General features: G+C 43.7%; 1 long non-coding RNA gene across 1 annotated transcript; it reads left to right on the top strand.

Moving 5' to 3' along the window:
• The first annotated feature begins 3,676 nt into the window (after window positions 1-3,676).
• On the top strand, window positions 3,677-6,064 carry LOC125750578 (uncharacterized). The gene is made up of 5 exons (XR_007400379.1): window positions 3,677-3,734; window positions 4,230-4,308; window positions 4,406-4,480; window positions 4,865-4,921; window positions 5,143-6,064. It is a non-coding gene; the product is annotated as an uncharacterized LOC125750578 (long non-coding RNA).
• Window positions 6,065-11,077: the final 5,013 nt, after the last annotated feature.

Here is an 11,077-nt window from a genome sequence, read left to right as displayed (position 1 = left end):
GCTTTAGTGCTTTAAACATGCAGCTCTGTGATCTCATCTCTGTACATGGCAGCCTTTGTTTTGTTTTTAATTAAATGTGAGCTAAGAGCGTGTGCTGGGGGGAGATGAAACTGGAAAGGAGGGAAACTTCAGAGGAGGAAGTGAAACCACACGGTGAGAGATGTTACATTTCAGCTGAACTGCGTCAGCTCAGCGAAATGCTGCCGATTGGCTGGGTTTTTCCTTTATTCTTTTCATTTTGAAGAGCTCAAGGTGCTGCCCCAGAGTGCTCAATAAGAGATTTTCCATTTTAGTGTTGCATTTCAATATAACTGTAGCGATAAATGAAGTGTTTATCTAACCCTTAGATAATTTTTGTGCCAGGATGCTCATTTGATAAGGAATCTGATTTTACTGATGTCTAACACATTTTTACATTTTTGCCACGCAAATCAAAATAGATGATTATATTATGTGAATTCAGTTTCCCTAACGTGTAATGATTGTGTGAGAGACTTTATGCTATACATAGGTTTACGTTTTATGTGAATAGTGGATTTTCTGTTCTTATTGGCAACATCCCTCTTAAGGGTCCAGCGGCTGATCAACTAGCAGGGAGCCGGGTTTCAGGCAGAGCAGGATCCTGTATCAACATGTCCAAACACATTACAGGTTGTAAACTAGCGAAATGGACTAAGTACTTTGCAGCCTTCTGCAAATCCTACAAATGTTCGCAAATAAAAATAAAAATTTTCCTTTAAATATACCTATATATTAAGGAATTCATGGCGTCAACTTAGCCTAAAAATGACTTCAAAGCTATGGGTGATAAGCAAAGTTCTGAATGCATGTCTGAAATTACCATTAAAAAAAGGACATGAGTTACTGTGCCAAAATCTGACCGATTGTCATTAGATGGATTTAAGTTGGTCCCAAGCCTAGAATGAATAATTCAGTTTAGGTAACAGCCGCTCAGGTCACGGTGTCACCTTCGATTTCATCTCCCCTCTGTAGGTCCCTGTTACATTTCTGTTTGCGGTCAGATTCCTTACATTTTAACACTAAGAATATTGGTTTTGTTTTTCTTACACCCAGAAAGTAAGAAACCCAAACCATGCTTGACACTCAGTGCTTTGGAAGGAAGCATCGTGGTTGCTATGGTCTTCACTTTGATGGGATCCTTCTGGCAAGATTGTGCTTGCCCCTACCAATTTTAGTTAATCCCAAACAGCCTGGCACACCTTTCGGCCAGTCTGGAATGTCAAGTGTTGTGTTACGGTAGACCTGCTGCTGTCAGCAGAAATCGTGAAGTTGTGGCGGCAGGTTGTGGCATTACAACAAAAATATCTTTAGTCTTATTTTAGCTGTTCTCAGACTCCACTCTCGTGGATGAAAGTGATTTTAGAAGTTCAGTGTCATGCATGACAAAGATGTTTCCCTCACAGACAGATGTGTCATATCAGACTAAATTAAGGCCAGAGCCATTTAGCGTAGTAGCAGATATTGGCTGCCACCATTCAGATGAGTTCGCCGAAGTCCACATCGACGACAGCAAGGATGCTTTTAAGCATGTACATATTTTGGTGATGTACATCAGCTCTCTTAAGCTCGTACAGTCAACGTCATAGGGCCTTTTAACTTTCCTACTCTGTAGCCTGGAGTTGCTGTTTTATAGCTTACAGTGAAGGGCCTTCATTTGAGGGTAAATTTCTATGCAGTCATTAAATTAGGTATGTTAGATTATCAACTTGGGAAACACCATCTAGTATAACATTAATTTTGTATCGTAAATATAGCTGGACCTGAAATGCAATCAGGCCCCCCTCGTCCTGTTGCGTATTCCCCGCCAGACCGTGTACCTCCTGGAGACCTACACGCTGGGTAGCATGCCTCCACACGCTGCTTCACCTTCTGCTGACCCAGTAATGTAGAGGCACTGATGCTTCTCACAGCTGCTTATTTTCTGTGCTATTTATTTTTCTTCTGTGGCATGAACTGATCAGAGAATGTGCACAGCTGAGGATGGTTGTCCGTGTCTGTAATATCAAGAAATTTCTAGCCTCTAATGTTCAAGACTCGAGCTACTCTACAAATGAGTTAATTCCACAGTCTTTTGATACTTCTCCAGGGTAGTAAATTGAAACCTTTCAGCGTCTATTAGTATCACATTACCTGTGAGAATCCACTGTCATCTTGATTCAATATCCCATCTGTAGGTTGTCATAGTAGTCTTGAGGACAAAACAAAATGGAAAATGTGTGTGTTCTGTGAAGAGACGGGCACCACAGCAATGCTGGAGAAAACATCCGAAACACAGATTGATTTTCTTTAACGATTGACAGTCCTATCCTAGTAGAAGAGGCAGCACTAAAAACAATTCATACTATAAAATGTGCTAGTTTCAAAATGCGTGGAGCAGTGCTGGTGAGCTGTATTGGACAGCACAGCACAGAGTTCTACTCTGTCTCCCTTTGGCATTCATATGAAGGAAAAGTACTAGCATCCCATGCAGGGTATCCCTGCTACCAAAGAGAAGCTACAGGCTCTCTGTGAGACTACTAAATGACTCTTTTGGGGGGGTGTTTGGGGGCACTGGTAAATGCTTAGTGTTCATTTCTTAGAACCAGACCTTGTAAGTGCACGTCTTGTGGAATGCATCCCTCTGTCAGTATAATGTTTCTCTGTAACTCCGGGCAACTTATTTGGACAGAGAGCCGTGTGAAAACATGGGGGCTGAAGGTAGTGAGGGTAAGGAGAGGAGACGCCAACACACTGCACACCAACAACCGTGACCACCTGAATTGATTTTCCTGCTTTCTCTCTACAGTATAATAGGACAATAAGTGGACCTTGAAGAATACCGTATGTCCACTGGTGTGCATCTATCTGTATAGCATGTACATGTGCAGTGCTGGTGGTGTTGAATTTTCCCAGCTTTCTTGCAGTACGTTCTTCCCCATTTGATGGCTGTATGGACCAGTTGGCAGTAATGTAGTGCTTCGAGTGAAAAATGCTCTTTCAAAAGAATGAATTTTACCTCTGGTAGACCTGCAACACCACCCACTCCCCACTCCCACCCCCCCAGTCATACATGGTGGGCCACTGTGAGTGATATTTGTCTCCTATCTCAGGCGCAGCTGCGATATCATGCAGTGCCTTGCAGTGGGCAGGAAGCACAGTTCACACCCGCAGTTAACCTCCCCCCATCCCGCCTGCCGAGGGCTTCTGTCTTTAATACCTCGGAGAGTCAGAGAGTGGAAGAGAGACCCCCCCCCCCCAATGTGGAGTGATTAACTGTTGAATACAATGTTATTTATTAGTCGTCATTTCCGGACTTTTAATTTACTGCTGTCCTGTTTTTATTTTCACTTGCCTTAATACAAAGAATTCGCCACACTTACAGAAGGGCAGTGCTGATTTACAAAGAAGTCAGAGACTCAGAAGCTGCTGGGATTAGGTGCCATGGGGGTTTTACTGCTGTGCCGCCCTGAGAAGCTCCTCCTCCTCCCTCCTGTGTTCACCATGCACCCTGATTCAGGCCAGTCTACATGCTCCCAGTCCTCCCACAGCAGGACCGCTCTCGCATGGCTACATGGGCCCCAATTGTATCCTGGCTCTGGATTTGAAGAGAGTACAAAGAACCTACGGTTGCCAGCCTGTGGGAATTGTGGGGATGGGGGGGGGGGGGACATTGGTATACTGGGTATGTAAATGTCAGTGGGGGTGGTGGCAGATGTCTCATTGGATTGAAATGGGTGAGTTGAAGCTTGGGAGGCTGGGTTTTGCCCCCCGTCTTCCTGAAGCCTGCTGCTGTTTCTGTGTGACTGGGTATGCCTGTGCTGTCATGTGACTCTGAAGACATTATTCCTTAGTGCTGACTAACACTAAGGAATGATGGGTCCTTCTGGAATGGAATATTCCATATCTGTGTATCAGACCAAAGCTGTGCAGTAATACTGCAGTTGTGATAAATTTATAATTCAGTGTTCGGATGAATTTACATCCCTGAAAGCAATAAATCCTGCTCAGCCTTAGTTGTGCTGCTATTTATTGCCAGTTCATTTTATGCTTTTGCATCCCATCTCAATGTGTCATTAACATTTGAAAGAAACCGGGTCAGCACCCAGCGCACTCCCCTTAGCAAGCAGTGCCACCTAGTGGAGGTAACAGGAACTGCATGACAGAGGCAGAAAATGGCATACTGGGCACAGCCGTAAATGAGCTTATGAGTTGTCTATCTGTTTCCCCAGGTGAGCCATAACAAAGCATCAGCATAAGCTGACGGGATATTCTGGAGGGAACTTGGAGCATGTAGTCATGGACTCAAAGGTAAATCAGAAATGTGGAAGGGAACGTGCTGTGAAGCTTCAGGCAAATTGTGCTGAACTGACTTCAGCTGTATCCTCCTCCTCCTCCTCTTCCTCAGTGCCAGTCAGCTTCCCCCCAGAAACACATGAAGAACAGGTCCAGGTCTGCTGAGGAGATCCAACAAGTCAAGAAGGTAAAAACTTCGCATTTTTTCAAGTATAGCCTGCATTTCCAAGAGAGACCAGCTCATCCCTAAAAGCACTTTCCAAACTAGACCACCTTTTGCAAAGTTAACTTCTGTGAAAACCTGGGATTCCCAGAGTTAAACTGTAGTTTTAATATTTAACACACTTTGGCTAACTTTGCTGGGACACTCCCGTTTTTCTACAGTTTCAATGATTGTTTAAGGTTAACTCTGTGACAGGGACAAAGTTTCTTCTTGGAATAAAACGATGGACTTCGTAATGGCCTTCAGTTCCTTACCAGACGTTTTGATCTAAAACGACAGCTGTTACTTGAACAATTCAGGGTTGGCACCTCACTCAGGGCTACAACAGCCATTTTCTCTTTCTTTCAGGCCTTCCATATCCCTCAGAAATCCCTCCCGGCAAGGTCTGACAAGGAGGAAGAGAAGGTAAAGCCTCCTCCCCCCCATCCAACCTCATGGATTCTCATAAACAGCTCTCAAGTCATCTTGACTCCATTTCTGACGTACAGTCTGGTTCCCTTGTTATTTGTGCATGCTGGGTGGGTGAAGAGTATCTGTAAAGAATAATCTAGGAATGAAAGGGAAGATCAGAGAGTAAGACTATTCTGTGATTTCCTTGTCTTGTAATGTTTCTTGGCTCCTTCTAGGTGACAACAGAAGGCTCTGATGCTCCTTTGTCCTTGTCAGAGGAGCCAAAATGATTTAGGGGACAGAGCCTCAGGACATCGGCTGATCACCAGGAAAACATCAGTATTCATGCGTGTGCACACAAACTACCACCCTTTCCACCCCTGTCTCTCTGGCTGCTACACACAGACACACACACGTACAGACATACAGACACTGACACACACACACACACACACACACACACAAACACATACAGTTTGCATTCATATCTTTGTGTGGATAACCGACTTATTTCTATATGAGAGAACCCTAATTCCAACAATGACAACCTTAACCACCCCTACTGAGCCCTAATCATAATCATAAGTAACCACACAAAATACAAGACTTCTGGCTGTTTCAGTTTTTCGAAAAAATGGTCCCCAAAAGGCTGCTACACACACACTCACACACACACACACACTTGCGCTCTCTTGCATTATAATGTCCGCTGTACATGCCCGCTGGATGTGCATTCACCATAAATGCATTCTCCTCTCTGTACACTCCTCCCATTCTGTCATTCTTTCTGCTCTTCCTTGTGGGGTCATGGTGAGTTAAAATGCTGGATTAATTCCTGCTGTTGTCTCGGAGAAAGCCCCATAAGTTTAATCGCGCTCCACTATTCTTAAGCCATCCCGTAAGACGACAGCAAAATGTCAGGTTTTCCATGAGTGACTGTCATACTCGGTGACTTCCATTAAAACAGAGAATCATGGGAAATGTTAGATGACAAAAGTGCTGACAGACAGACTATAATGCCCCTCCCATCATATATATAATTCCTAATACTGTGGTATCTAAAAATGTTTTCTGTGCTTGCAATGTAAGATAAATGTTGGCAGAGGTGGACATTTCAGGTCCAGAAAGTAAAAATCCAAACCAGGATTTTGTTTCAACCAATCAATTAAGTCACAGTCACAGAGTACTCAACTGCTTGGTTGAAACAAAATCTTGGTCTGGATTTTTTACTTTCTGGACCTGAAATTTCCACCTCTGAATGTTGGTTTTAGGAGAGATTTACAGTTTTTTCATTCTTGTTTCTTAGTCTGATGCACACAGAGAAGAATTAAGGTGCCCTGGATTGATAATTAATCACTGACTGTTTATGACCAAACTCGAACAATGCGAGTCCCCCACCAAAACCCTCAAACATTTTTCGCCAGTGTACAGAAAGAAGGCCAGTGTCCATTTCCGAAAACGTAAGCTTGAATATAACATTCAGCATTAAGGTTTTGGCAATTGCATTAATGAGTCATTTTGAGATTTCTGCTAAAATTGAGATCTGCACTCATTGGTAAGAATGCTAGCATTTAGCTCCCACAGTCAGGCTTACTGACTTGTAGCACCTTTTGAATATCGTTTTGTGAAATAGGAAGTTCTACTAATAATTATTATAAGTTGCTCAGTATGTTAGTAAGACAGCACCGTATGCAGGGTTTATTTATGTATATAAATTGAACTCTTTGCCACTGCAGTAATATTCAAATAAAACTCCAAAGGATGAAACATTACCTAAGTCTCTTACTGCACCTGTTTGGTCTATGTGTGCGTTTATTTAACAGATGGAGCTGGTTTGTGAAAAGTTACTGACGTTAAACAAACATCTTATGGGCCCCAGTTAATGAAACCCAGCCGGGCCGATTTACATTAACTTCCGAAGGATAAGTAGGACCAGCTGGGAGACACAGACTGCAGGATCTACAGATGGATGGGCCGCATGTCTACAAGGGTGTTGTCACAGGTATGTGTTCAATTTCTGAGAGTTTCATTGGGGTGCATTTTTCGGTTCCTGCTTGTAATGGCGTGTATAATGGGGGGAGGTGGCGGATCTTTCAGGGGAGGGACGAGTGTGGGGGGACAAGCCCCTCTACTCACAGGTGGCTGTATAAAACAGCTTCCGAGTATATGAGAGTGCGGGAGCAGATGTCCAGCACTCAAGGCTCTCTTGTTTGTCAGAGGGAATAATGGCTAGCGTGTGTATTTGGTTAGCCATCAGATATACTGCTCTTGAAACCACAGCAACATTTTTAGCTTCTTCCTTGCTTTATGGGTGTTTAAGGTCTTCCAGGAGTCCCAGTCCCAGCTCCACTTAATGTTTCCCATTGTTTTTGAAGGTCACTTGAGGTCATCCTCTGATTTCTGAGGCACTGGCAGATAAGTTGGTCATCTCCGGCATTAGAAAGTCGCTTCTGCCCTCTACCTGGCTGGTTTTCTGGTCATTGCCAGTGTCTCCTGCTTCACCTTATTCTTCTGTTCTGCTGCCTTAGAAAACCTGAGCCTGTAAGCAGGCTGCCATGCAGTGTAGCCTTCTGGCAGCAGAACCAGGATTAAACTAGGATTTAATGCAGATATAAAAAAATATAGTGGTCTCATTTTTTTCCAGAACTGAATCTCAAGGGCATCAATTCATTTCCCCACTACATCTCTCATTTCTCACATGGTATAGATCCATCTGCCTGTCTAGACTTTGTCTTGCTTATTGTAGCAATGACCTACAAAGAATGCCGTCCATAACTGCTGTGTGTAGATCACAGGAGGGAGTCTCACTGCAAACAATATCCCTGGATGTGTAGTTTAGTCACATTTGATGGAGTTAAACTGCCTGGTCGACCCAGACCATCAGTCTTATGGGTTAAGGCAGGATGGCAGTGCTGAAGGTAAGTAGTGAGAATTCCAGTCAGCAGTCACTCCTGCTGTACATGATTTACATTTGTAATACTACTCGGGTCGAGACAACCAACCTACCTGAGATATCAGTTTGGTGGTGGGAGGTTTTACTAAGTCGAGGAAAGATGTGTCTTATGCTCTTCTTGGCGTGGTGGTTTAAAAACATCTCTGCGTTCCAGATACTGTGCAAGAATCTGCGAGCTCCTTCGATGAGGTGAGAGAGAGGATTCATTGCAGTTTATAGATCTTAGCAGAGGGTTTGTGATACATGACTGGGAAGACAAAAAGCAGATATACTTGAGGTTTTTGTGGTCTTATGGTCCAACTCCAGGATGTATAAATCAAGATCTTGGAGGGCTCCATAGGACTGTTTAAACGTAGCCTTGCCATAGACTGAGCCTACATTTATGTTGTAAAGTACACACCCCCATCAATCAGGCATCAGTTCTGTGTCTTGGATGGATGGGATAAATGGGTCATCAGAAATGGCATTATTATTATTAATTAGTAGTAGTAGTATAAATAATAGTAATTAATAAAGGGGTAGTACATTTTGAGGCTATGTGATTATAAAATGTAGCATGAAAGCACATTCACTATGGCTGGATGCTATTACGCAGAGGCCCCCTGAATGTCACCTTGTGCTAGGGCTAGGCGTGGGGGGGCCCAATGGTGGATTCTGGAGCACTTGTCAAGCGCCGGGCCCCCTGAATCTGCCAGGATCTCCATGCCCTTCCAACGCCCCCCGCACATGGCGGCTGTCTTGGTTCTCGTCACGTTTCAGGGCCGAGGAGGAACACGCTCCTGCCCGTGCTGCTTGGCTGCACCTTCAGAGAGACCCAGTGGTCTGACGCCCACACTGCCGCCGCCTGGGGGGCCATTGTGAGGCTGTGACTGTCACTTGCGCCGTGGGCAGCCCACTACAAATAGGCATGACAATAAAAAGCCACGTCAGATGTCACACAGTGTGTTGTGATGGGAATTACATTATGGCTGGTTTTAGTTACCTAGATCCTTTGAGTACCAGGCCACCTGGAGGGTATTTTGTCAGTGGCGGTTCTAGACCATTTCAACTTGATTTTAATGTCCTCCAAGAAATACAGTATTTGCAATAGATGTCCTTTTGCTTCTTAATGCTGGCAAATGTATGCAATGCTTAGCAGTTCCAGTACTGTGCAAAAGTCTTAGGCAGTCTAAGAAAATGATGTTTAAATTATCTTCTCGTCAGTGTAAAACTAAGCTATTATGTCTGTCAGCATGTCAGTTTAGCCGTTGCAAAAGTTCTCCTGAAATCACTCCAGTATTTGAAGCAACCGTCCAATATACCAATTAATCTGTCTCATCCACTACCCAACCTTGTATGGCTAATCAATACATCAATGCCTTTTTCTAAACTAATGACATTAATCAACAAATTGAGCTTAGATGTGTAATGTAAGAAATATAGAATGACTGAGGCGCTCCTGAGCAGAGGCTTGGGGAGCTTAGCGGTGTTCAGCTAGCCACCGAGCAAGACATCAGTATCTGTTTGGAGAACAGAGGAAATTCTTGTTAGTTTTTGCTGCGTTATTCTTTATTATTATGTTTTAAATTGTGTTTTTTTTTTTTTGTTCTGAGCACATATATCCTTACTACTCAGACTGATTTCCTATGACTTTCCACAGTACCGCAGACTTTACACTTTTTGCAAGTGTAACTGACTTTGATTTCTTGTTTAGACTGCCTAGCTTCCACAAGCTTATTTCTTCTGTCATTAACTTTTTTTTCCGTCATTAACGCTTTTCACCAACTGGAGCAACCTGACCACCCGGAGCACCAGCGTTAAGAGTCCATCAGGATCGTGTGTTATGTTAGTCTTTCGCCTGCTCCCAGCATGCAAAATTTTAGGCCACATATATAAATGTCAATAATAATAATAAGACTGTACTGATACATTTATTTCAGACCCAAGCAGCGTACGTATTTGGGGGGGGGGGCACAGGAAGGGCCATGAATGTTTGTATGTTGTCATGGGTGCACTGCCCTCCCTCCAAACCCCCCCTGCATTTTGTCCTTGAGTGCTCTCTGCCCCTTGTCAGGTAGGTGCGCGTGGGGACCTTATTTCCCATCAATGCCTTGCACTTTAACGTACATCACATACAGTACTGGGTACACATTAACGAATCCGTATGGTCCAACACCACGTGACAGCAGTTTTGTTGGGACCTGGAATGAAAGAAGATATTATTCTACGTTCATTTTTAAAAAAAAAAAAAAAAAGATTGCACATTTGCACTCTCTTTATTCCCTGTTAGATCTAAGCAGATTTTATAACTTATCCCCTCATATTTCAATGGGACAGAAACTGCAGTGGCTGTGAACAGAGGCTCAGTGACAGAACAGGCTGGGTAGGCAAAGGCTGGAGGCCCCAAGATGGGAGGGGGGGCCCCCGAGGACAGCTGATTACATAGTACATCGCAGCGACAAATCTACCTTATTTGTATATTGTTTTTCACAAAAGCTCTTGTTTATAACATTTTCTTTGTTGATATGATAAATTTACACTTCTCAGTAAAGTAAAGGTAAGAAATGTTACCATGGTGGGGGAGGGGGAGTTGGTGGGCCATAGAGTTTTTTTTTTTGCCTAAAGCCCCCGGAGTCCCTAGAATCGCCTCTGGTTCAGGAGAAACTCATAAACGGATAAATCCATTAAATTTCCTACTGTTTGTTCCCATTATCTGGGGGGGGAGTTAATATGCCTCATTTCTCAAGGGGGACAATTAGTTTTGGTCCATGAGAAAATAAGGGAAATATTAAACCAAAGGTGAACAGGTACACAGGGCTGTGTCAGGGTCCAATCCCAAAAAAAACCGCTGATATCACAAACAAGGGCCCAGTTAATGACTGACATCTTAAAGTTTTTTGCCTCTGTGGACGTCTTTGATATGGATTTTAATGTATATTATTATTGCTCAGACCAGTCCTTGGGGACCCCCAGGCGGTCTGCATATTAGCTGGGGGGGTGCAAATCTGTGGATGATCTGGGGCTGCAGGAGGAATGGGCTGAGAAATGATGCCCTGGCCCCCACCTTTCTTTACAAAAATAGGAAGTTCTATGAGTATTGTAATCCTGCCATGCTGACACACACACAGCTGTAAGGAGTCTTCACTGCCCTGTGTGCCACGTCCCTACCTGCAACTGACTCATCCAGAAACCCAAAAAAGATCATACAGGTGGCACCGTGCCGCACTTTAATCTGTCCT

The sequence above is a fragment of the Brienomyrus brachyistius genome, chromosome 10, assembly GCF_023856365.1.
Source record: "Brienomyrus brachyistius isolate T26 chromosome 10, BBRACH_0.4, whole genome shotgun sequence".
Lineage (NCBI taxonomy): Eukaryota > Metazoa > Chordata > Actinopteri > Osteoglossiformes > Mormyridae > Brienomyrus > Brienomyrus brachyistius.
Note: the sequence above shows the minus strand (reverse complement) of the source record. Positions and strands in the feature narration are given on the sequence as shown.